The following is a 25,977-nucleotide window of genomic DNA, read 5'->3' on the forward strand; positions in this document are numbered from 1 at the left end:
TTATGCCTAAACTGGGAAAAAAAGTTGATGAGAAGAAAATGATACAGTAGGCCCAGTAATAGATAAGATCAATCAGAATTTTGAAATTTTTAACTTAGTAAAACAGTCGATAAGGTAAACAAATTAAGTGAAGAAGTAGGGGGAAATGTCTAAGTATGGGACAATGGTGCAAAAATAAATACAAAGATAATTCTTGTAATTGCTGATCAGACCTGCATGATATCCAAAGCCAGTAGAAGTATTCCACTCATAAAAGTGAATTGGATTAAATACTATTATTAATAGTAGCCATAACAGAAATAGTACAGAAATACACATAGTCATAAACACATGACCTTTTTAAAATAATGAGGGTAGTGGACATAATATTACATCACTATGTGCATATTGATTAACACATTTCACACATAGTTTGGAAAATTTTCCCATATTAAAAAACCCCAACATACAAGTCAACTTACCTTTAAGCACTGGGAATTGCTGTGAAGATAATTTGTTCCCCAAGTTAGCTTCTCTGGGACCATGAGCCAGGAAACAGAGCCAATTTATTTTAACATAAGGAATTCGAATAAATGGCAGCAATTAAGGATTGTATTTCACCTTTATTCCCATATTCTAATCTGACTAGGCAAAGGTGAGTTGTTAGGTAAAGCCTGTGCATTGCATTTTGATAACATCTGTGAAAAGGTTTGGAATTAGATTATTTAGCTTTTGTATTTGTATACACACCTCATTTATATATATATATCACGAACTAAAGACTTTTCATATCTTTTAATTTCAACCTCCTTCTCTCAGATTTTTTACTTTAAAATATTTTTTCCTGAAATTTCTTTTTTTTGGAAGTAACAGTCTCTGAGAGGACTGGAATTTCTATAAAATTCTGTAAGTGTTTAGACAAAATTGATTACTAAAATGTATTTGTTTTATAAGTATACCTAAATGTTCATATTTGTGCACATTATGATCATTATAGGAAAACATCTTAGTGTTTAGCAAAGTATACAAAAGTACAAGAAAAAAATGTTTTAAATGCACTTAACAGAAATACTTCTTAATATGTAGACAAAAGAAATGTTGATGTCATGTTATTAATATTTAAAGAAAGAATGAAAACATGATCTTCAAGAGGAAGCTTGAGCTAGAAAATTCCAAGGCAGTGGCAGAACTGTCTTGGCAGGACATGAGACCTTGCGCTTGGTGAAAGAGATTTTTTTCCTTTTTTTTTTTTTTTTTTTTTTTTTCCTAAGGGAGGCCAGAGGATGTGTAAGTCAGGAATCCCAGTGTTCATCGATCTTTTTTGACCTAACAGTGTTTTCTATTCTTAATAGAAATTAAGTTTCAGTTTTTCCAACATAGATTATAGGAGATGCTACAAGTCAGATTTAAGTGGTGCTCTCCGTTGCGTTTCACAGCAGCACAGAATCACGGAATACCCTTGGTTACAAGGGGCCCATCAGGATGATTAAATCCAACTCCCAGCCCTGCAGAACACCGTCCCCAAGAGACCTGGGAGCTCTGTCAAACTTGCTGCTGTGATCATTCCCTTGGGGAGCTGTCCCAGTGCCCCACCACCCTCTGGCTGAAAAACCTTCTCCTGATGTCCAACTCAAACCTCCCTGACGCAGCTTCATGCCATTGCCCCAGCTCCTGTCACTGGTCAACAGAGTGAGACATTTGTGAAACTCTGTGCTCAGTTTGGAAAGGCAAATCAAGAAGTGAAGGATTGCATTGCAAATGAAAGGTTTGCCTTTAGTGTTTTTCTCATCCAAGTTGGTAGATATGGTGTTTTCTTCTTGGAAATAATCAGTGTTCAGTAATGAGTCCAGCTTGAGTTTTTTCAGATACCTACCAAATGATTTTCTCTACAGGGTCTCTTTCCTCATCCATTAATCAATTATTTTCTCAAAATATGTGGGAAAATTATATCTGTGGCATCAGTACTTTTTTAAGAAACTTAACTGGATTTGAAATTTCCAAAGATTGAATAATCAGAACTGAAAACTGAATGCAAAGTTCCTCACACAGCATATACATAAAAACACACTCCATACATTCATAACTGTGGTTTCTGTAAAAATCCTGAATTGAAGGTGATTTTTTTGCTAATTAATGCATTCAGTTTGCATATATACTGAATGCATTAATTAGCAAAAAATCATCTTATTTTATTTAAATTTATCAGTTAATAAATTTGGGCAAGAAAAAGGGGAAAAGCAATAAATTCCTCATGATGTAAGAAAAAAGTAGATTTATCTCAGCCCAAAAGCTTTTCCAATCCTGTAATCATTGTATAAACTCCTCTTATTTTAAAGTAACAGTAGCTTCCAAACACAAGTCAAATATAACCAGTGCATCTGAATAGAATGGGAGTCTCCAGAGAGCCTAAAATTAACTTTGAGAGCTGAGCATGCCCTGCAGTCCTAGTAGGTGATATTATCAGGATTCCCTGCTCCTGTTCAGAATTTGCCAGCAGCTCCCAGAAGACAGACTGTAAGGATGTGGCAAAGGCAGGACATTTGCCAATTAATCAAGAAGCTGTAGTATGGTTGTTGACCTCTCTTAGATGAGAGGTTCCAGATTGCACAGAGGGCAAAAAGATAATCATTGGTGACTTGCAGCTTCTCGTACCTGAGGATATACCAGGCTGCTATTGCTCTATTTCTTGCTAATCTCCTAGAGTGAATAGTTGTAAAATAAAAATGTAAGGTTTTTAGTCTTGCAAGGCCCTAATCAGACCTTCGGCTCTCAAGCTCTGGGGCTAGACTTTTCTTTTTAGCAAAAGAAAACTGGGGGGTTCAAAGTATCACATAAGATAGGGGAACACATCTCTTAGACTCATCAATTTGTTTAGGTTTTTTTCGATTTTTTTTTTTCTTGTTGCATATTTTTGCCAAAGATCACCATCAGGTATGATATACAAAGAGAACTTTTGAGAAATTATTATCACTGCTAATTATAACCACTTGCTATAGCATGTTTTGACCAGATATAATTTTACCCAGTGGCCAAGAAAGGTTAAATGGAAGAGTGAGTTTTAATTTTCCTATTTCACTTTCTATTCAATCCAAATTCATGGAGCAAAGTCATTTTTGAAAGGGAAATGGTTGAAGTATTGGCGACATCTAAAGTAGTAGTCACTGGGAAAAAAATCAATATGATCCAGTTTAATCCAAAATTAGTTAATTAGATCTAAATTCATGACAACATAAAGAAAAAGGAAACATTGAATAATTTTTATTTCTCCATCCACATTAAGGCTGTTAACATAAATTTATCAAATGTTATGAATTCTATGATTTCTTCTCCAATTTTTTATCATATCTTAATTTATAAACTTCATTTTTCATCTTTAACTTTTGCTCTTACTTCTTAAAATAACTCTCAGAAGAATTTCATTCCAGACAGCAAAAAAACTTGTTCAGCCTTATTAACATGAATTTACTGTAAAAGATAGAGGAGGTGAATAAAATAACTCAACAACCTTCAAGACCTTTATATCATATTGCTGAATTACAATGAATTGTTTGTAGAGCCTAAGAGAGTTACAGACTAAATAGCGAAAAAGGTATAAAACTTGATTATATTCCTAATTAATTCAGGCTTCACCTTGAAGGATATTGTTTTACAACAGAAAATACTTCCTATAGCTAGATTATTCAAGACATCCTTAATTGAATATAGACAAAAGAATTAATAGGTCATATTATATTTCCCCCCTGCCATTTCCTTGAACTGCAGATCAACCTAAAAGTCTTGTTAGGATTTTAAAAGCAAATAAACAGTAGATGACAGTGCAGTACACCTTTTTTTAAAGGAAACATCTCGGAGAATGTGTTTGTTTTATGAAAAAAAAAAAAAAACCAAAATGTTTTGATAGTTATTGTTTACAAAATAAATAAATTAAAAAAGGATTGTAGGTAAAATAGGTGTATTTTTTTATTCACAAAAGAGATTTATGCAGAGTTTTACAAAATTTTTCTCTCCTGTGTGTTTAAAAATTCAAATCTTTCAACTGCATTTTTACATTTAAATGTGAATTCCCTGAAACTAATGGTGTTCCCTTTGGCATTGTAAAGACTTTATGGTTCTAAACTCCTCTTTAAATAATATCAACTACAGATCAAAAGTCACCTGACACCAGCAGCACCAGAGTCATAGAAATGGTCTTGATATTGGGAAGGGAAAAGTGCTTTGAAAGGACAAGTAAACAGCACATGGAACAAAAATGGAGTAACTAATACTTAATGAAGATTCACAGGTCTTTAAGGAGACACAGAGAATCTCAAACCTCTCAATGTTCAAAATTTCCTGGAATTCAGAATAAAAACCACAAAATAATATTTTCCCTCCATATCAGCAATGAATGAAGACAATTTAAAATAGTTTTAATAATGTTTCAAAATAGCACACTTCTGTTTATAGCTAGTTATTTAAGAAAGACCCATATTTAGCATGTCTGCATTAGTAGAGGCACTGCTTCATTTATTTATTTGTTTTAAGGGGGGAAAGCACTCTAAAAAAATCTCTTTTGAAAAGCAAAACAAAATTATTTTCCAAGATAATGAAATTTTATGCCAGCCTGAAAAAAATTGATCTCAAATCGAGGTAGCTGTGATACTAAAATAATATGGAACTAGATATGTTAGGTAACTGACTCCAAAGCTGATCATCTGTAGAAAATATCTGTGTTAGATGAAGAAAGTATTTAAAAGGAGAAATAAAAAAATACATCATCTAAAGATATGTTGAATGACTGCAAAATGTGGTGCTGCTAATAATGAGAATATCAATGCATGTTTAGTGTACAGATAAACAATTAAAAATGCATTCAGGATGCACGATAGAGTAGAATAAGGAATAGAAGAATGTGTCATACAACATGTAAATAGGTTACTGGGCAGAACTGTGGTGTCACAGCTGGTTTTGTCAGCAGCTGCCGAGAGCCATGATGCCAAGCTATCACATTGCCTTTTGATAGCCAAGCAAGCTGAATGTCTCCAGGGTCAGGCACAGCTTCTGCCCAGGCAAGGGAGTGTCTGTGCTGGGGGAGTCATGCAGGGAGCAAACCATGGGCTAGTGTGGGAGGCCAGAATGACAACGGGTATGACTCAAGCCATCAGCCATTTACAGAAGCAGCAGGTGCTTTGCTGAGGCCAGATTTGCACACACACATCCAAACCGAGGGACGGAGATGTGTTCTTGAGTGCGTGGTGGCAAAACCTCTGATCTGTGTCAGAACAGGCCAGATGAAGACCTCCACCACTGAGGATGGCCTTATCAAACACTTGATTAGCAAAAGGCTAGGTTTTGAGCCAGGTAAGGCTGACAAGAAGCAGATCTCTGAGGTGAGATAATGCTTGTTATCGTGCTAATGTCCTTTTTGCACAACTGGCACAAGTGTAAAACCCACACATCTCTCTGGAAAGGTGTCCATGCATTCACATTCACACACAGGGTTGAAGGTATTCATCCCTTCAGGTGGGACATCAGTCATTCAACTATGCTGGCTGGTGTTAGAGGCATCTGTCATGTCTTAGCAGGTTTCATAAACCATTAAGGACCCCTGAAGCACCCCCAGACTCATTTCTGGGGCCATCTACCAGAGGACCACCCATGATCCAGTGCTACATCAGATATTGTAAACCCTCTCTGCCCCAAGTGAGGCACCTGGCTGCTCCCACCTGAACACATTGAACATTATGCTTTATGAGCTTTCCCCACTCCACTGGATCAGGAATGAGACCAACATTTTGAACACTGGACATAGAAACTGGAACAACCACATCTTGTCTCTGGATCCGTGGATGGAGATGTCTTTCCCCTCTGCTATTTATTCTTAACCTCTCTTTCTCTTTCTATCTTTTCCTTATATGTTTCTAGAGAGATATCCTTATACTTTAATATTTTTTCATTTCTGAGACAATAACAAAAATGGCTACATACCTTCATTCCTTTGCAAACAAATTTTTCTAAAATAAAGCTGCCATAGATATATATAAACACCAGATATTCAGTGTCATTTTACACTAATCTGCTCCAAGGAATCTCTTAACAAGAACCTCAATTTCCCTGCCTTCAGGGGTGGATTATAACAGTCAGGCTCGTCACTGAACAGCTGCACCTTTGGATTTTGGTGGGGTTTGGCAGTATTGGAGTGAGGAGCAAAGTGAACAGCATAAGACAATAAAGAGTAATCAATGCAACTGATTCTGCTGACTATAAGCACAATTCTCTGTCCTTTTTTTGATCTCTGTTGTAAATGTAAGCTGATGATATCATTCTCACAGTTAACCCTACTTTTGAATGTTAAGGGATCATATGAGGTGTGTTAAATTGGTTCTGCTTAAAGCTTTTGTACTTCATCCTGCTTGGCAGTTGTTTTAAATGTGGCTCCAAAACTGCAGATCATCATATTTGGCACACAATCTTGTGTTTTGCAGGTCCTAGCTGAACTTTGCTTGAAACTCAATAAGGGTTCACCTCCTCAGATGATGATCAGAGACCCCCAAAGAGGAGTACACAGGTACAATAGCAAGTGCTGAATAAGGCTACACAAGATGATTAGGGTAGGTGTAACTGTATTCTATGGGTTTATGTGAATTTTAGTGTATAAATTCTTTTGCTTTTTATTCTCTAGGATGCCTGATTTGTGGAAAACTTCCACCTTGCACCCTGCACAGAATAAACAATGTCTCATTTTTAAAACTGACTCTTTCCTGTGTTTAAAGACGTCCTAAAATGTGGCAACAATTTGAGCAGGGATAGGCAAAGAAAGGCGAGTTTAATTCATAAATCCTTAATATCAAAATATTATATATTTAAATTAGGAGATGTTACAAAATTCCTTGTTGATTTTCTCCAGCTCTTCTACAGTAATAATAGTTTATTATTATATATAATTTCTACTTCAGGAGCTTTTTATATTACTGGAAATAATTATGTATCTGCTAGTTACTATTGCGCAGTGCAACTCTATACCAGGACAAGCATATACCTGATCTGAACTATAACTGTAAAACTAAACTCTCATTTATCAGTTAATATGAAACCAGAACACTGTCATACTTCAGTAATATATTTATCATATTTATGATAAGAAAAATGATGTTAGAATGTAAAAGCTTTATTGTTCTATTACTGATTAAAATTAGCCTGAAACAGTACTTTAGACTCTGTTATTCTTCCACTGCCAAGTCTCAGACTCTACATAGTCAGTACATCAACTGATATTGTTCAATGGCAGTAAAAAAAAATAAATCTAGCTTTCAGTGGCTGTGACTGAACTAACTTCTCATGTGTAGTCCCTTTGCTAACAGAGGTCTATTAAAAGAACAGCTTGCAAAATTCTATGCTGCATCTACACAAATGGCTATCCAATTTGTGAAATAAAACCAGAATTTTAAATTCACTTACCTATAAATTCCCTGAGCCACAACTTTAAAGTAAGGTTAGAATTTATGTAAGTTTGTTTTGTTTCAATTTAAATATGAAAAGTACTTATATTACCACAGGAAGTACATGATCAACTCTCCCTCAATCTTCCGAAGTGAAGTAACTTTCTAAGTGAGGTCCTCAGATGCCTAAAATATATATATATTATTTCATTTGAGGAGTTAATCCAAATTCTTTTAGCCTTACCTAGAATAACATTTTCAACTGTTCCATAAAGTGTAACACCACTTCAATGTATAACAGGTGAAACAAGTGAATTTACCAGTTCTATTTTAAACACACCATCTGTGACATTTCTGTTGTAAATGTTGGCAGTACACTGACACCACATTACTAAAGTGAATGAGACCTGACATATGAAAAAATCCCAGGTTTCTATTCCACCTAATATAGAGATATATGAATAAATATATATGTAAATTGTCTCTTATTCAGTTTTTTCCTTTGGAAAATGTCAATGCTACTATTAATAACAATGGTGTAGACTGCACTAGTATTCTAATACCTGTATAAGCCCTTCTGATCTTGTCAGAAATTAAAGGAAGAAATCTTGCTGACTAATGATTCTTGGCATGGTATAGTAAACCATCTTTGTTCCTTTCTTGGCTTGTGCTGCCAGAAGCAAAAATTCAACATGATCAGGTTTTTGTGGCAATAAACTGATGGTGTTTGGAGTCCTGAAAAGTTGATAGAAAAGCAAATATTTGGAGATGAAGGAGTCTGCCTTAAAATGTGTGCATGAATGTGACATGAGCAAGTAAGATAACCTCTTAAATATTATCTTTTTTGTCATCCGGTCCCTTACCTATAAAGTTTTACCTATTACCTATAAAATGTTTTAAATTCTGATAGCTAATAAAATTAAATGATTATACAGCTCTTCATGTCATTTTACTAATGTAACTAACTTAATGCCAAACCATGGATTCACTGAAAACTTAGACAGAAATTTTCAATTTTGCAGATTCTCCCAACATTTCTTGTTATTCATTCACCTTAAAAGTTCATCTATTTTCTGAATTAAAATAATTCATTTCTTGCTGTGTAAAGGCAACATGATTCTTCAGAGAAGGGACATTTCAGCATTCCTGAATGCCAGGCTATTTAAGAGAACAAATATAACGCTATGCACTTATTTTGGTGGGGAGGAGTACGTAGCTGTATGACCAAATAATACAATAAATGATTATCAGAAGCTCTGTCACAGTAGTATCCTGTCCACTCTTGAAAAACTCTTTCCAGTGTTTATAGATGGCTCCTACATTTTTGTGGTCTTTTAAAGCAGAAGAGGGCTCTTGGACAAAGTTTGTGTGTACAACAGCAGGGGTGGAGAAGCAGTTTAATACTCTGCGGCAAAAAGTTCATTCAGGTCATGGAATTATAGAGTCATTTAGGATGGAAAAGACCTCCAAGATCACAAGTCCAACTGTTAACCATTAGCCAAGTTCAACACCAAACTATGTCCCTAGAGCACTACCTCTACCTGTCTTTCAAACACCTCCAGTGATGATGACTCATCTACTTCCCTGGGCAGTCTGTTCCAATGCTCTATAAATCTTTTGGTGAAGAATTTTTTTTTTTCCCTAATATCCAACCTATACTTCCCCTAGCACAACTTGAGGCTGTTTCATCTGGTCCTGTTTCTTGTTACAAGGAAGAAGAGACCAATCCTCTCCACCTCCAGAACCTCCATGAAGGTATTTGTAGAGAGTCATACGGTCTTCATTCAGCCTCCTCTTCTCCAGACTAAACACTAGCAGCTCCCTCAGCCACTCCTCTGAAAACTGGTTCTTGGTCCTGTCCTCCCATATGCAGCTCTCTGTCCATCCTTGCACTCACAGACATGAATTCACTCGCAAAGAAAAAAGACCAGGGTGAAAGAAGTAGGCTGTGAGGCTACTGCAGGAAGGTCTTCAGACTCATTTGTACTGGCAATATTTGAGCCAATTGTTCTTCATCTATTCCCCAGACCATGGAGACAGCACTTTGTTCTCTCCCACATATGGGATGTTCTCTCTTCATATGGCATGTTCATATGAATTCTCAGTCAAACGTTATTTCCAGCTTTTTCTGTGCATCGCTATCTTCTAATGTAAATATGGAATAGAATTTCTATTGTTCTAATTTCTATTTTTCTAATAAGATAAATAAAACATATATCCCACGAGTCTGTCTGCTCTTATCAGGTCCTCAATAATGTGTTATCATCTTTCACTCCCTACTGCCACACTGGCTGGTAGCTTTGCAAAGTTTTAGTGCTGGCATTGTTCTGCGTCAGTACAGTGCTGCAATCATTGCTTTATATTTTCAATGAGAACACAATTCACTCCCTTGTACTTTTATTGGAGTTTGTTCCAGCTCCATAGCCACATGTAATACTAACTTAACAAAACTGAACAAACAAAAAACAAAGACATAAACACCTTGATATTAGGTCTGTACCAACTCCAACATTTAACTGATTAAATTTATTGACTTTTAAATGATGTCTGTGCTAGGCCACTCTATTCCTCATTAACTGTAGATTTTAACAGGCTTCCTTTTATATTAATCTAAAATGATAGGGAAAATACAAAATAATTTCCTAAACATTATGCCCACCAGAAGTATCACAATTCCCTGCAGCTGTCTCTATTCTTAAATTTGTTTATTAAGCACATCAATTTTAACCAACTTGAGAAGACATGTAGAAGTCACAGAGTGCTTGGGAACAGTGTATATGCATTTGCAATAAACATGGTTTATATAGTAACTTCTTGGTGTTTAGTGTAAAGGACAAGGTTTTGGTAATGGTGGGGGCTGCAGGGATGGCTTTGTGAGAAGAAGCCAGGGACTTCTCTTTGATGGACAGTCAGTTCCAGATGGCTACAAAATGGACTCACTGCAGGACACAGCTGAACTTGGCAGAGGAGTTTGTGGTGTCTCTGGGAGAACTTAATGTAAGACATTATCAAAAACACTGCACAGCAGGGAAGAGGACAAAGTCAAACAAACAATCCCACTAACACTGAGATTAGAGAAGGAGGAGGAGGTGTTCCAGGTACTCAAGCAGAGACCACAGTGGAGCAGATATCCACACCACAGACCATGGAGAATCCCACACTGGAGCAGGAAAGTAAGTCCTAAAGGAAGCTGAAGCCTGGCAGTCCCCACATTGGAGTAGAAAAGGACTGCAGCCCATGAAGAGGGTGAATGCTGCAGCAGACGAAAAAGTTTGAGGAGGAAGTAGCTGAAAGGAGCTATTACGGATTGGCTGTAGCCCCCACTCCCTCTGTGTTGTTTGGGGGGAAAGGAGACCATATTGTTGTGCCTTCATTTCTCACTATCTTACTCTCTCTTTAACTAGTAATAAACTAATTTTTCCATGTCATATCTGTTTTGCCCATGATAGGAATTTGTAAGGGATGTCCCTGTCTTTATCTTGTCCCATGAGCTTTTCCACCCAGTTTCCAGGGATCTCCAATTGAGAAGGGGGATAAGAGTAGATGGGTGCACATCTGGCAGTAATCCAAGGTCAACCTACCACACCTATAAAACGTATTAAACAGATAAATCCCAAACACTCTGTAGAGCACTTAAAATCCAAATGTCAACACTTGGATTTGAAATAACATCTTAAAATGTTACTCTTCTTTAAATTCATAGAATGGCAAAATACTTTTCAGCTTTATTATTCTTAAAGAATTTCTAGAGAAATTAATTTTAAATGTGCTGCTGTTGGATCCAGTCTTTTAGACCAAAAAATCCTTTTGTCTGAACAGAACACCATTGATTCTTTGTTTTCTAAAGATTCCTTGGTGAATCCTCAAGTCCTGGCAGCAGCTGGGGCTTGGATATGCCAGGTGGGAGGGAATTACAGGACGTGCTTATCCAGATGAGCAACCATCTGTGGGCTGTCGTGTGTGCACCTGCTGTGACCTGATCTTAGTGTAAACTGAAACAACCATCCACCCCTTCAGATCTTTTAGTTAGTCCATCTTTATAGTACTTCAGAGATGCATTCAAGGCCAGAGGTGATTTCAAATCTCTGCTGTTCCTGTCTAAAATAAAAGATCTGTTATCTCTTTACCTAAAACCCTCCTGAGAAGTAGTCCATTGAAACAATCAGAGTAAGGGAGTGGTGGGTACCTCATTAAAATAATGCCTAATAGGAGGGCGGCAGAGTTGCCTTTTTTTTAACAAGAGCAACTTCTCTTCAGCCCTTGGTCTTTGTTTGGTGCAGATGCTAATTTCCAGGATGTCTTACATGACAAGACACTGCTCCCAAAGCAGCAAGCACCTTGAATATCTAGACATCATGGCTAAAGGTGAACAGATGCGAGACAAAGAGAGAGTTGTAACATACTTCCTGGAAAAAACCATCACTGCTGCAATCACTCTACACATGCCTTTAGGGGCAGATTGTATTTTAACATTTGTATGGGAAATTTTAACTCTTTAGAAATTTTTTATAATAAAAATTACATGCACAGCATTTTTGAACAAATAGAATCCTCTTTCTAAGAAAAATAGTATTTCTGTAAATTTGTGCTGTTTCCTTGTTAAATCCTGTGGATTTTTCTGTAGAGTTATCTGGTGTACAAGCAGAAGTCCCATACTATGGCAATAAATGAAAAAAGAACCTTATCTTCAGCTTCTAGCCATATATATAATATATTTATATATTCCATGTGCTTATCTGATGTTACAACAGCACTAGCAGATCTGGTGGTCCCAGTAGTTTGTATCTCTTACAGAAATAATAAACTTTCAGTTCTGCAGAGAAAATCAGTACCTGCATAGAATATCAGCAGCATTGTGATGGCTCACTACACAATTTAAAAAAGCTTCTGTTTTCCCACTTTGTCAAGCTGCTTCCAACAATTGATCAGCATCACATTCACCTTCTCTGAACTGATTTTTTTTCAATCTATATTCTGTCAAGGGTTGCGATGGGAAAAATTGCTGAACACATCTTGTTTGTGTTCGTTCTAGAAGATGGATCACTATGAACTACTGTAAAATGGAAAGGGTAAACAAGAGGTCTACACTGTCTGTGGGAAAAAATCACAGCTTTTTTATCTATATCAGTCACAGAGGAAATTATTAAGGAACTAAGAAAAATAAAAACAGCTTTTGTTTTGAAAGATTTCAAATGTAATTTAGAGTGGATAGAATACTATATAGCAATGCAGAATCTAGATATTCAGTCTATTGCCATCCTCTAGCCAAACAAGAGATGCCAAACAAAAATTAAAAAGAAATAATTTTTGAGTTATTTTGTGTCCTTTCAAGCTAAATTCTTATGAAGCTTGTGAAAGAATTGGACTTTTGTCTCTGTTAATGGTGATACACATTATAATTTACTTTATTTATATAGTATTATATATAAAATATATATTATGTATAAAATATTATATATATATACATGTATATTATTTTTTCAAACTCAGCACTTCTGCCTTCATATTCTCTTATTTAAGATGAAAAATAGAGATTAGTTTAAAAACGTTATTCTTTCCTCTGAAGATTTTATTTACTGAGATTTTTTTCTTTTGACAAAAATAATGTTGTTTTCTCTGATTAAGTGTTTTATTATTTTTCTGACTGTTAAAAATTGTTTGGTACTGTGCCTTCTTGGTGCAAATGTAACCATTCACATGACCACTTCTGCTGTGGTCTACAAGTCCCATTAAGTGGAGGGAAGTGGATTCAGTGACATCAAGGGCAACTTCAGTCCTAGGGTTTTTAATTTTTTCCTTCCAGTTCTGAAAAAAAAAAAAAAAAAAAAAAAAAAAAAAAAAAAAAAAAAAAAAAAAAAAAAAAAAAAAAAAAAGTTGAGCTAATGTAGCTGACCACACATTTTTGTTGCAAGTGGCAGCTGACACACTCAGGTCAAGGAAAGAATTGGAAATGTCAACTGACTGGTGTGAGGAGTCAACAGAGGAAGGTTGGGATTGGGAATGTCCCTGCCTGGTGACAATGACAGAGCTGTGACTGAGCAGCAGTAACACTGCAGGGCATTAGGATTGCAGGAAGAGGGTCAAAATAAGTGACAAGTTGAAAGGGTGTCACATTATCGGTCTCTGTCTGTGTTGCAGTATTGATCCATGCTGCAATCCCTCACACATCCAGGCTACCTGCAAACAGCTGAGTTAGTTGCCCTTACCATGGATGCAGAGATTTCCTGTATAAATGCAGGGTAGCTATGTTAAGCTAAGAAATACAGCTGAAAAATAACCTTCTGAGTAGGAATAAGTTATAGTTTCATCAGCATTCAGTACCACAGCAGCAGTTCAGAGTAGCTGAAAACCAAACTGAGGAACAAAGAGGTTTAGAAGAGTAAATAAAAAGAGAGCAATGAAAGGAAAAACATTGCACTTAATTTGCTTAAGGAAAAGTAGAGGACAGGGGCAGAACCAGAGGCTCTGTACTCATGGGATCTTCCTTCCAGCATCATATATGTTACAAATAAGCAGATAATGTGGAGATCAATTTTTTATTGATAGTGGATGAACAAGGGATCTTACTTCTTTCTCTGGAGTGCTGTAATTGTGCTATAACCTGTGCAACAGAGTTTTCTTGAATGCTTATATTTCTCTGTTTAAAGTATTTTTGAAATGTGAATTTATAACTAAAACTCATTTTATTTGGACATAAACATGTAACTGACAAAGTACAGTAAAATTTGTGGTCGTGTGATGGCTGTCACTCACAAATCTGACCAGTGAAAGGACCTCCCCCATCTGAATTTTTGCAGAAGTACACAAAGGAAAGGAAAACCCTCTATAAAGGAATGTTGATTTCTGGAAAATGTTTGTGTGCATTTTTTATGGGAAGGGAAAGATCTCTTATATAGGCCTTTAAAATAAATATTCTATTTGAATTGCATAATTAAACAATTTGGGTTTCTATACAGAAGGAAGATGAGAAAAAGCTCTTGCCCTCCATAGGGAAAAAGTTTATTGGACTTTACAATGTGCCTGGATGCTTTTTTTCTGTGTCTGAACTGACTTATGTGCAGACATTATCTTTGACATACATAGTCTGCAATATATGTCTTACCCTACTGTATTTAATAGGCAGTTTGGTTGTCTGTGGATATGATGGCAAAACCTGGAGATACCAAATCTTTCAGGAGATCTCAAGCATCAGTGAATGTCTAGCACAAGTACTTCCCTGAGTGAGTTGGAATACTGATCTTTTCTATGGTTAAGCCTTAAGAACAGCCAAAACCAAGTGTATTTCTGTCTAAAAGGAGAGGAAATACTTCTGGAAACAACAAAGGGCGGCAGGAAAGTTCATGGCACAGAAAATGTGCCTTGGACCACAGGTTTTTTGACGGTGATATCTTGGCACAGCACACTCTCAGTAGCATAAGTAATATAATAACCATACATTTTTGTAATTAGCAGCCTGCAAAGAACTGAGCTCAGAATCTAGGTGCTCCCAAAGAAAATATTCAACTCAATTATCTAAAATGGCTCATCTATCTATCTATCTATCTATCTATTAGGTTTGAAACACCATGTATAGGACTTAACTGTAAATAATAATAATAATAATAATAAATAATAATACCATAAAAATTACATAATTTCTTGTATAAGTATTCAACTTTATAAAGCATAAAAAGCAAAACAATGATCTATGTGTTCCCAAAAGATAATGCTAGGAGTTCTGAGGCAGACAATTGTGGAATAACTTGTGGACAAAAGGAAAAAGAGAATTTTCATCTATATATGAAGACAGGTGGATGGCAAGAAAAAAAAGTTGTTTTCATCTATATATGAAGACAGGTGGATTTTTTCTGTCTAAGAAAAGCCAGCCCTGCTCATTTCAGGAAAACTAGACCAGATGACCTTTAAAGGTCCATTTCCAAATCAAACCATGATGTGATTCTGTGATTTTATAGATGATTCCATATCCTGTCTTGTCTATAGCACAAAAGAAGTGCCATTCTGCCTATAGATAGAGCACTACATAGGTCACCACATACATGTCAGAAATGTTGATAACTACTTCTCTCTGGTTTAATTTTAACTGCTATGTTATGCTCTACAAGTTAACCAAAACTGAGAGTAATAAATTTAACATTTTGAACACCAAGAACTTCCTAAGTAGCTAATCCAGATGGGTAAAAATATTTCAAGTGAAAAAATTAAATTGCCTTTGATGATGTATCTAAGTTTCTACCAGCTTAATTCTTAAGTAAAATGTCATATGTCATACATTATACAACATAGCAGCTAGCTAAAATAAGTACAGGTAGGAAGTAAAAGACCTTAATGAGGCAAAAACATCCTCCAAAATAATGCACAAGCATCAATTTAATTAAGAGGCCATAATACAATAATAGGAAAGAAAAAGGAGAGGTTGAAAGGGAAAGCAGCCAGCAGCTCTCAGACTTTGGTTTGCTATTATGTTTATCTCTTTTCAAGAAGACAGAAGAGAGTTCTAAATGGCTTTTTCCTTCTATCTAAAATTTCAGGCATTGATTTTTCTCTCTCAAGTCTTTAAGGTCTTAATGATTTCTAGCAGTTTTGACATCAAAACTTTCAAAAAATTTAGATCTCTATCTTCCTTAGGAGAAAATCAGAAACGTCTGAAAATGTTGGGTAGGTTTTAAGGACAAAATATTGAATTTTTAAGAAATCTAAAATATGTTTCTTTGTTGTAACTTGAGTCTTATACATACTGATTGTCCTATGACTGTATCACAATGTAAATTCACAAATGAGTATGGCATAACCTGAATTTAGCTTCACTCACCTGTGGTGTCTATGGAGGTGTCTATGTATAAACACTCCAGTACATCTACATCTGACCTTAATCCCACATACTAGGCAAGGTCAGGCTGCACTCACTGAGCCCAAGGGAATATGGCACAATATGGTTTATGTCCATGTGGGTAAATTCTCTTCCCTTCCAACTCAGAATGCCTTGCAAATATTTTTTTCTTGGCTGGCCCCTTGGATCAGTGTTACTTGAGAAGGGGAGATTTCTGCAACACTTGGAATATGATTTGTCTGTCAGTGTCCCAGGAAAGCTGAGACCTTTGTTCCCAACCAGTCAGTCAGTGTCTCAGTACAGGGACCCTCCACTGAACAGTCCTGGATCAGAGGGTGGTTTGACTGACTTAGGCAGGGGCACACACCACCAGCATAAAGGAGACCCCTCAGTGGGTCTTCTCCCTTTATTTGAGGGTGCGTTCTGCTGCTGGTGACTGCTTGTGCCCATGGAGGATTCACACTAACAATGTTATGGAATAACACTCTTTAATAATATAAAATTGTGACAGGTCAAGGTTCAAGAATTGCCAGTGATCTGACCCCAAAAATGTATTCAAAGTAGTAGCTCTATTCCCCAATAAAAATATTCAGCATGCATAGAGTATGGTCCTCACCCAAAAGGTGTCCCTCTGGGGGAGAAAAGGGCTCCAGCCCCTTGACTGGTGCCAGCAGTTACGATGGAGCTGTTCCATCAATATATAACAAAAGCAAAATAAGGTAACTGCTTGCCTTTTATATGGTAGCTTTTTGAACATAATAACACTGAGGGAGTTTTTTTCTCTGGGACCATGTTAAATTCATGCTTAAATGACAGCATCTCCAAATGCCACAAGTTTTGCTTCCTAGCTCCAAAGAGCTTGACATTTTACATCACACACTTGACACCATGTTCTTTGTCAATATGTGCTACAAATTGTTAACATCAGGGAAAACCAGTTTCATTTTCATAATCTGCAGTCAGTATATTTTTGTGAACACACTCTTCTGTCCATTTCCTGAAGTGTTGTCTTGCATCTTTATCCTATGGTGATCCTCAGGTTCTTTGGCTTATTGCCAGTCCAGCCCATTCTCTGTTTCAGGGCTTCTCCCTGCAGTCTGTGTCATTCTCTCACCCCTGCATTCTGCCTCTCCTTTTTCTCAGCTGCTTCTATCATACATCGTAGCCCCAGTCTTGATATCCAACCAGGTCCAACATTTTTTTCCTTTTTTTGTAATTTCTGCTTTATGCAGTAACAGCTCTCTTTCCCCCTGAGCCTTAGCTCTATGCTCCACTTTCAGCAGATTTCATGTCCCAAACATTTTTTTTATTTTTTTTTTAAGTCCCACACTTCGAATTATCACTCTCTGTTTGTCTTCAACAAACTCTAAGTGGTCACAAGGAACACAGGAAGGACAAAGTCCCAGAGCCATACTTTACCTCCAAAGAATATGATGAACTTTCAGCAAAGCTCCTCAGTGTTTTTTGCTTTTAGTGGCCTCCTGTCAGGTTGTTTGGTTTGGATGAGCCATGCCTTGTGCTTCTTTTCAGTACTATAAATGGAAAGAAATTCAAATATGATGCTAAAGGAGAGATGCTAGTAGATGTTCTAGTTAAGTTTTGCCTATTGAGGGTACACTGTTTCTATTTAGATATTTCTGAAGTGAGCAAATTAAGAGTGGTTTTTACAGGTTCATGACTATTCACCAGAACAGCCAAACCATTAAAACAAACATTATCATCTAATTTATCCCATTAATACTTTTTTCCTTATTTTACCTCATTATATCAAATAAGAAAACTTGGCTGAATTAAAAAAAATAGAAAAATCAATCAAAAATATTAACAGACATTTTGTAACTATAACTAGTGTTTTTATCCAGAGCAAACTGATGCAACTCCTACCATTGTCTCCAAAATCTTTCATTTTACAGTAAGCAATTCTTTACCTGATTTCCTTGGAAGTTGTTATGAACCTAGCTGTAAATTACTTGTGTTTTGTTCTTATTTATTCTTTTATTTTCTCTCTAAAAGAATTAAATTTTATCTGTATTTCTCAATGAATACAGATATTAATAAGGAAAAAAGAAGTAAGATGGAGTAGTTGTGCTTTTTCATCTTAAAGAGTACTTGTTTCATTAAGTCAATAACCCTAATCATTTTTCCCAGTGCATTTTTTCATTAAATATCAATATGATTTCAGATTACAGAAAAGGTAACTTAATAAAATGGAAAAATATGAGGACAAAAAGATAACCAGAGTGTGGCAAAACAGCAAAATTTGCTAACTCAAAATGCTGAGAAGTGTCATCAATTTAGGGGTTATGGATTGAATCCTTTCTTTCATTAAGAAATGAAGTTTTGATACCATCTGTAGGAGACAGTTTTCCCTATTGACTTGAGATGTAGCCTTCAAATTTTCTTTAGGAGCACTAAGATTCAGGTAATGATAAGATGAAATATTTATCTATATACCTAGATATGTAAATGCATTCTAAGGACATTTTGCTTATTACAGGAACTGCTCTTATTTTGAGTGTGACCCTAGTCAATGTGACCCTAAATAGGCACACTGTAATTTTTCACTATTTGACTTTAAATAGAAAATTATTAGTTTCCTGGCTTGAGAATCTGAAAGACTTAGAGGAAGTACAAATATATAAGCTGCATATTATTATCATCAAAGCTCCTCTTGCACATCATTCTTTTTTCATCTTGAATGCTTCTTTATTTTTCCTCTTTGCATAATAGAATCCTGTAAAATTGAGAAAAAATTAAGAAAAGAAATTTAAGAAAAAATAAATTATTTATCATAGCATTAAAAAAATCCCAAACCTCCAGTGCCAACTGGGCTTTATAAATATGATAATATTTTAGTACTGGTATTGGAAAGGCTATGTAGTTACAGTTCTTATGTGCCTATTAGTCTAAGCTAAATAATTTTGAAAATGCTAATTTTGAGCTGAAGGACAAGCAAGCAACAAAATTCACTCTGTTATTCTTCCTAGACTTTACTTCTATCAAATGAAATGTAATTTGATATTCCAAGAAGCAGATCTTCAAAATGGTCTATAGGGAGCTACACAAACAAATCTCTTTAATGTAAACGTGACTTGAGCACATAACCTCCCAAGAGGGATTAATAAAAGGTACCCCTCACCATCTCTAAATGTATTTGAGTCAAAAGGCAGTCCTGAAAGAATAGAAATACTTTTTTGTTATGCTAATTAAAAATGGTTGCTCTAGCAGATTTTTTTAGCCATTAATATACCAAAATGAGAGAAAAACAGAAAGAATGAGGGAAGGATATGGCAAGAAGAAAGCAGCTATTTTGTGAGGATAAGAAAAGGTGTTTTATAACCCTCCAATAAAGTAATGACCTGCATATAACCAGTCTTGAGAATATCCTTTATTATGATAAGATAACACAAACCCTTGCTGTACTCTTTTCTGTTTATGAAAAATTTTAAATTTTTAAATGCTGTCAGTTTTATATAAATGTTACTTCAAATAGAGATGTGATATATTTAGAGCAGATTAGTCTGATTATATTCTGCATATTTCAGGATGAAGAAGATCAACTTGGATTACTCAAAGACAGTCCAATACTTTTGAAAGTCACTATCTGTTATTGAAGATTGAAAGCAGCATACTATTGCTGTGGCTTCTGTTCCAGGACGTTGTTTATAAATAAGTAAAATAAGTAGTAAGGCTTATTGGTGATTAGGGTGAAGAATTCACTTCATATTGAAAAAAAAATTAGATTTTGGAAAAGTATTTCAAAATAAGTTACATGCAGGGATGATAAATACTCAAATTAGGCTACAGAATATGAAAATAAAGGTGTAGATAGCAAAAATAAAAAGGAAGAAAACACAAAATACATCACAGACATGACTTGTTCAGGCTACTGAAGTGAAACATAATTAGGAACTGGAAGAACATGACTGCTTATGGTAGCTGCGTGGACAGCAATGGACATTATTCAGTTTTATTTTAGTGAAGTTTCCAACACAGTCTCCTTAAAATGCTTCTAGACGACCTGATGAAGTACAGATTAGCTAAGCAGACAGTGAAGCAAACTCTAAAAAGCCAGGATTAAGTAACAGTGATGAGCACCATGAAGTCTGGTTTGATGCCAGTAGGAAACAGTCTGGCACAGGGTTCAATACTGGTGCCAGTAATGTTCAGTATATTCATCAATGACCTGCTGGATGGGACAGGGCATAAATAGCAAGTTCTCAGAGGATACAAAGCTGGGAAGAATGACTGATACATCAGAGGGTTGTGCTCAGTTCAGAGGGACCTCAACATGGCTGAGAGGAAATTTACAAATTCAACAAAAGAAAATGCAAGGTCTTGCACTGGGGAGGAACAATCTCAAGCTCCAGTACATGTCAAGAGCAGAACAGTTAGAAAACAGTATTCCAAAAATGGCCTGGGGATCCTGGAGGAGACAAGGTTGGCCTTGAACCAATAATGTTCTTTTGCAGCAAGGAAGTAACCGTGTTCTCTGGATCAGTGGCTGTTTTAACTAATTGCAGGCTGAGGGAGATGATCTGTCCCCTCTAAGTTCTATTGAAACTGCTTGGCTTTGTGATGTGAAAATCTCAATTTTGAGTTCAGTTGCATTGTATAGGAGAGGGGCAGTGAGAGAGTCCTCCCAATGCATATAAATGCTTTACTGGGGAAGCAAAGAAAAGGGAGATGCTTGTTCTTGGTGGTATGTAGCAAAAGAACAAGAGAAAAAAGACTGCCACATGTTGAAACACTGTCAGTTTAGTACTATCACACCGTTGTGTGACACATATGAACCTCTGATTTATGTATTTAAGTTTTCTATCAGAAAAACACTGATTTCAGGCCCAGAAAATGATGATCAAATCTGTCTGACATTTCAGCAGGGTAAGTAATTAAGTAGAACTTACCATTAAAAACTTGGTAAGGGGGGAAAGGAAGTAATAGGGGAATGAAGAGAAGGAATACCTTTGTTTCTTATGAATGCAAGAGAAAACTAATGAGAAATATTAAGCCTCAAACTTACAAAGCACTGACATTCTCATGAAAAAATTAGATGAAGTTGCTTGCAACAAAACAAGCAAAAAATTCCACTCACATTCAGTCTGAGCAGGTGCTACAAGTAATGCATGTATTTTTAGGAAAGATTTTACATTATATCTGAACCAGTGAAGGAAAGAACTTTATAAACTGCTTTTTCTTAAGTTACTGTCGTAGGTGAAGTACTTGATTAAAAAGATAGCTAAGAGGAAACATTTTTTGCATATCTGGACTAAGAATTACAGAATAGGATGTTTGCTTCTGGATCATTTTCATGTTGCTAAGTCTTACTCTTTCCATATGTCCGTGCACATCTTTGTGAGTTTATGTTCAATAAACTGTTGGGTTGGTTTTTTTTTTGTTTGTTTGCTTGTGTGTTTTTTTGTTTGTTTATTTAGGCTACAACATTTTCTTCTCTAGCACACATTTATGCTGTTAAATCCATTACACAATCTTACCACCTAATAAGATGGAGACAGTAACAGTGAGTCAGTCCATGGAGAAAAAATTTAGTTGTAGCTTGCACTGGAAGAAATAGATGAATACCAAGACTTGATATTTTCTGTGAAAAAATTGAGATAATGTCACAGATAATTTGGAAAAACTTTCATCAACTCCAGTATTCTTTTTTTAATTAATTGGTGGCAGCTATAATAAATTATTGAATGTCAGCTGAATTTTACATAGTCTAATTGGAAAACCACTTAAAATGTGACTCATCCCCAAAATCAGAGGTTGATTTCACTATACCAAAGAATAAATGTCAGCTGGCCTGGAATTTAATAAAATCACATTAAAATAAAATTTCTCAATGGATGAGATAAAGTGAATTATGATGTCTTTATCTACCACAAATATATGTTCTTATTTAGGCTATCTACAGTCTGGTAGAGTAGTTTGAAATATCAAGCAGGCTAATGAAATAAGGCTTTGAAGATAATAAAATAAAATAAATACATATCTAAAATTGCTGTGCTTCATTTTTTCTGTGATTGGATTTTCTCATTTGAAATGCCAGCAGATAAAAACACTTTTTTTAATTTAGAATGTGTACCACTTAATTAAATTTATACTGTATTGTAGATCAAAACACATCACTATTTCACTACTAGAAATTGTATTTGGATTATATGCAAGATAGAAAATATTGCAGATTCCTTTCTGGTTTAATGAACTGTCTTCCTGAAAGTCTCAGTCTTACTTTTAAGTGAAAAGCAGCAAATGTAGTACAGTAATTTTCAGCAAAAAATATGCACAGACTGTCATACCTACATTTGAATCCCTGAATATGCTAAAAATTACAGTTTAAAAGTATTCAAAATTGTGTTTCTGAGTATCAGAAAGTTCATTCTAAATTAATGTTAAAAGAATAACTTTAATTTCATTAAAATGAAAATGAAAGCAGTATTTTTATTTATTTGTTCAGCTATCATGTGTGAGACAACATCTGTCACATAAAAAACAGAGGTTTACTCAAACTCTCTTTATTTGATTTGTCAGCCAGCTTCCCAGAAAAGCTGAGACCATTTTTGTTGTGTCATCATCCCATTTTGAGGACCCTTCACTGGGCAGTTCACCAGATCAGGGCATGATTCAACTGACTTTTTCAGGGTCACACACCAAACAGAGAAATCCCCTCCTGGGTCCCCACAGCTTTACACACTTCCAGGGATTGCCAGTGCCCTTGATGGACTGACATGAGCAGTTTACAGTATAAAATTCTTTATTAATAAAGGTATAACACATTAAGGTTCAAAAATGTGTTTGTGTGGAGCATGAATGACTTAATCATACATCACACTCATTGAGGGGTGGCTGTACCTAGGAGTGGGTATCTCAGCACAGTACCTGTGATAACCTTGGGATGGGCTTATGTGTCAGTCCAAGGAGAAGGATTTCACCAGAGCTGCTGATTCAGAAGCAGAACAGCTTCCTTTATCTCCCTTGGTTTGCAGGTGCTACGTGGCTTATGAGCTAAAGAGGACAACTGAGTTCCCTCTGCAAGATTTCAACAGACTGGTCACTGTGTCTCCATTCTGTTCCACCCTCCATTTGGCCCTATTTAAATCTTGTTCTATATGAGAGGCTGGGTATGCCGACCCTGTTCCATCCAGGGAGTAACAACCATATTTTTCCCCACAACTTCTGTTCAATTATGTTTTTACCCTCCGTCGTCTTCCCACACAACTATAAATGCATCATTTTATCATAGTGATTATTGTCATGTATTTATCTTATTGACTGATGGGAGATTACCATGTAGTAATGACTTCAGAGACTGATGAGATTTGTTATGCAGCATAAGAATATTCTAGACAAGATTGAGCAGCTTATTTTTCTAATTTAGTGGGTGGTTAGAGGTATTGTCCTGGAAAAATATTTTTAGTACTGTGTTGCTCATGTTTTAGATCAGCAATAGCAGAATTTTTTGCAGTATACTTACTGCAAGAGGAAATCTTTATATTTGTTTCCTGAAAAAAAGAATATTACACACTGGGTAATATCTAGTAGCTGAATAAAGCTACCAAAGCAAGCATTCTTCCATTTCTTGAAATTTGTATTGAATGACTGGAAAATATAATCATCTAAATCCTGAAATAGCCTTTGTCTGTTGCTTCATAAGAAGCCATTTTTCACAAAGAAAAAGAGTACATCCAATTTCAGTGCTCCTGCAGGCAGAGAGATTATTATTTTCTTTCACATATGTGAAAATCAGAAACTATTTCTTTAGACTACTGAGTCAAAGGAGAGAACCTAAAAATTCAAACTTCAACCAGTTGGCCAGTATCAGGGAGAAGCAGTCATTTATTCACCAAGGCTATCCAAAGAAACAAAAATTTTTCAGGGTTTATATACATTACAACATAAAAGTTTCCCATAGTCTCCCTTCCTGCTGTTAGGTCCCAATTTTTCATCTTATTGTTTCGAATACTATTAAACATTTAATCCATCTCTAGTTAAAGGATAACTTATGGCTTGGCTTGTTTAACAATACTACATTAATTTAAATTTCTTAGCTAAGCAATTCACTATTAAGTCCTGCAGGTGGATTACATCTATTAAAACTTTTGGAGTGTATGAGTTCTGAGTTACTCCCTAGTTTTTCTGTAATATCGATCTTATGTTATTAGAACAAAGTTACATATTAACTATAACTAAGAGCAGCTAAAGCAACAAGATTATAAAAGCTTAAACAGCAAAATCACAGAAACACAATTTTCTTAACTAATTTAAAATATATACATTTTTAAAATACAGGCATATTCTAAATGCACTTATGAATATGTAGAATTATGACCTTAAGCTGTGAATATTTCATTAACTCTTTTTATATGTTGTTTCATATAAATTCATGTCTTCAATATAGAAAAGAAGTATCTGAAAAAAACTAAGTAATTTTCTATTGTTTCTAAATTATTTATTTTGAGGCTACCTTTTGAAAAGATCAGATATGCTGCATACATTTATTACTATTTAAAAATCCAAAAGTCATGAAATAAGAAGTCTGAAAATCTAATTGTTATGGCTTTTTAAGAGGATGACATTTATTGTTTCTCAAACAGCAAACATATTTTATGAATTTCAGGATAAATTAGGACACAATTGAGATATGAATAAATTATTTTATGTATGCAACCACATTTTTTATATTTTATTACATTTTCTTTGCAATCAGTATATTTATTCTTTTTTTCTTTCTTTAATATAAGAAGACTATTGTAAATTCAGAAATAAATATGGTATATATATATTTTGCCATTAATCATCTTTTTTTAGCAGTCTCTTTAAAGTTTTGACTCCAATTTGATAAACAAAATTGCTTTATTCCTATGAATGCATTTCAGATTTTTTTTTCCAGGATGAGACATTGTTCCATCCTCTGTCTTATGTAATTTTGCTCTTTCTCAGATTCCATTCCATACTGCCATTAGAGTTTTTCTTTTTCTTGTATGTTGCCTTGGCTGGCTACCAGACCCCTAAGATGCTACTCTCTCACTCCCCCCTTCCACAGGAGAAGACGAAAAAATAGGATGAAAAAAATTCCAGACTGGGAGAAAGACAGGGAGTTTGTTTCCCAATTGCCATCACAAGCAAAACAATCTTCACTTGGGTAAATTAATTTGATTTTTTCCCAATTAGAAACAGAGTGGTGAGAAAGAGAGACAAAGCCAAAAATGTCTTTCCCTCCCATGAATTTTCTTTGTATCCAGCTATTAGAGTTTGCAAAACTTTATTTTACTGGATTTATCTTTTGGGGTAGCTACTTAAGTAGTTGGATTTTTATTATAAATATAAAAAATCATAGGGTGCTTGCATAAGGACCTAGCTATTCATCAGACTGGAGAATTCCATGATCACCAGGCTGTACTGCCATTCTTTTTTAGTCTTTGTATATTTAATAATTAATTTAAAGGTTACACTGTTCCAGCAGTAGAGGATGATGTGCAAGAATAACAGCCTAAATAGGGTTTTCCTGGATGAAAACAGATGTATTTTAGGTCTTCCGACAAAGAATATTCTTTGATCTTCTCGTTTACAACTTTCTTACTGTAGTTTTCTTAACTAAAATCTGAAAAAAGTTTGAAGTCTAAATTCCCCATGGAGCCTAAAAAGAGTGAGTGCTTTGCTGTATTTTTAATCACTGAAACAGTTGATTACAAGTCTCACAAGTGCTTTCTGTCATGCAGACAGCTCCTGTACGCTAATTCTGCTCTT

The sequence above is a fragment of the Sylvia atricapilla genome, chromosome 1 (assembly GCF_009819655.1).
Source record: "Sylvia atricapilla isolate bSylAtr1 chromosome 1, bSylAtr1.pri, whole genome shotgun sequence".
Classification (NCBI taxonomy): Eukaryota; Metazoa; Chordata; class Aves; order Passeriformes; family Sylviidae; genus Sylvia; species Sylvia atricapilla.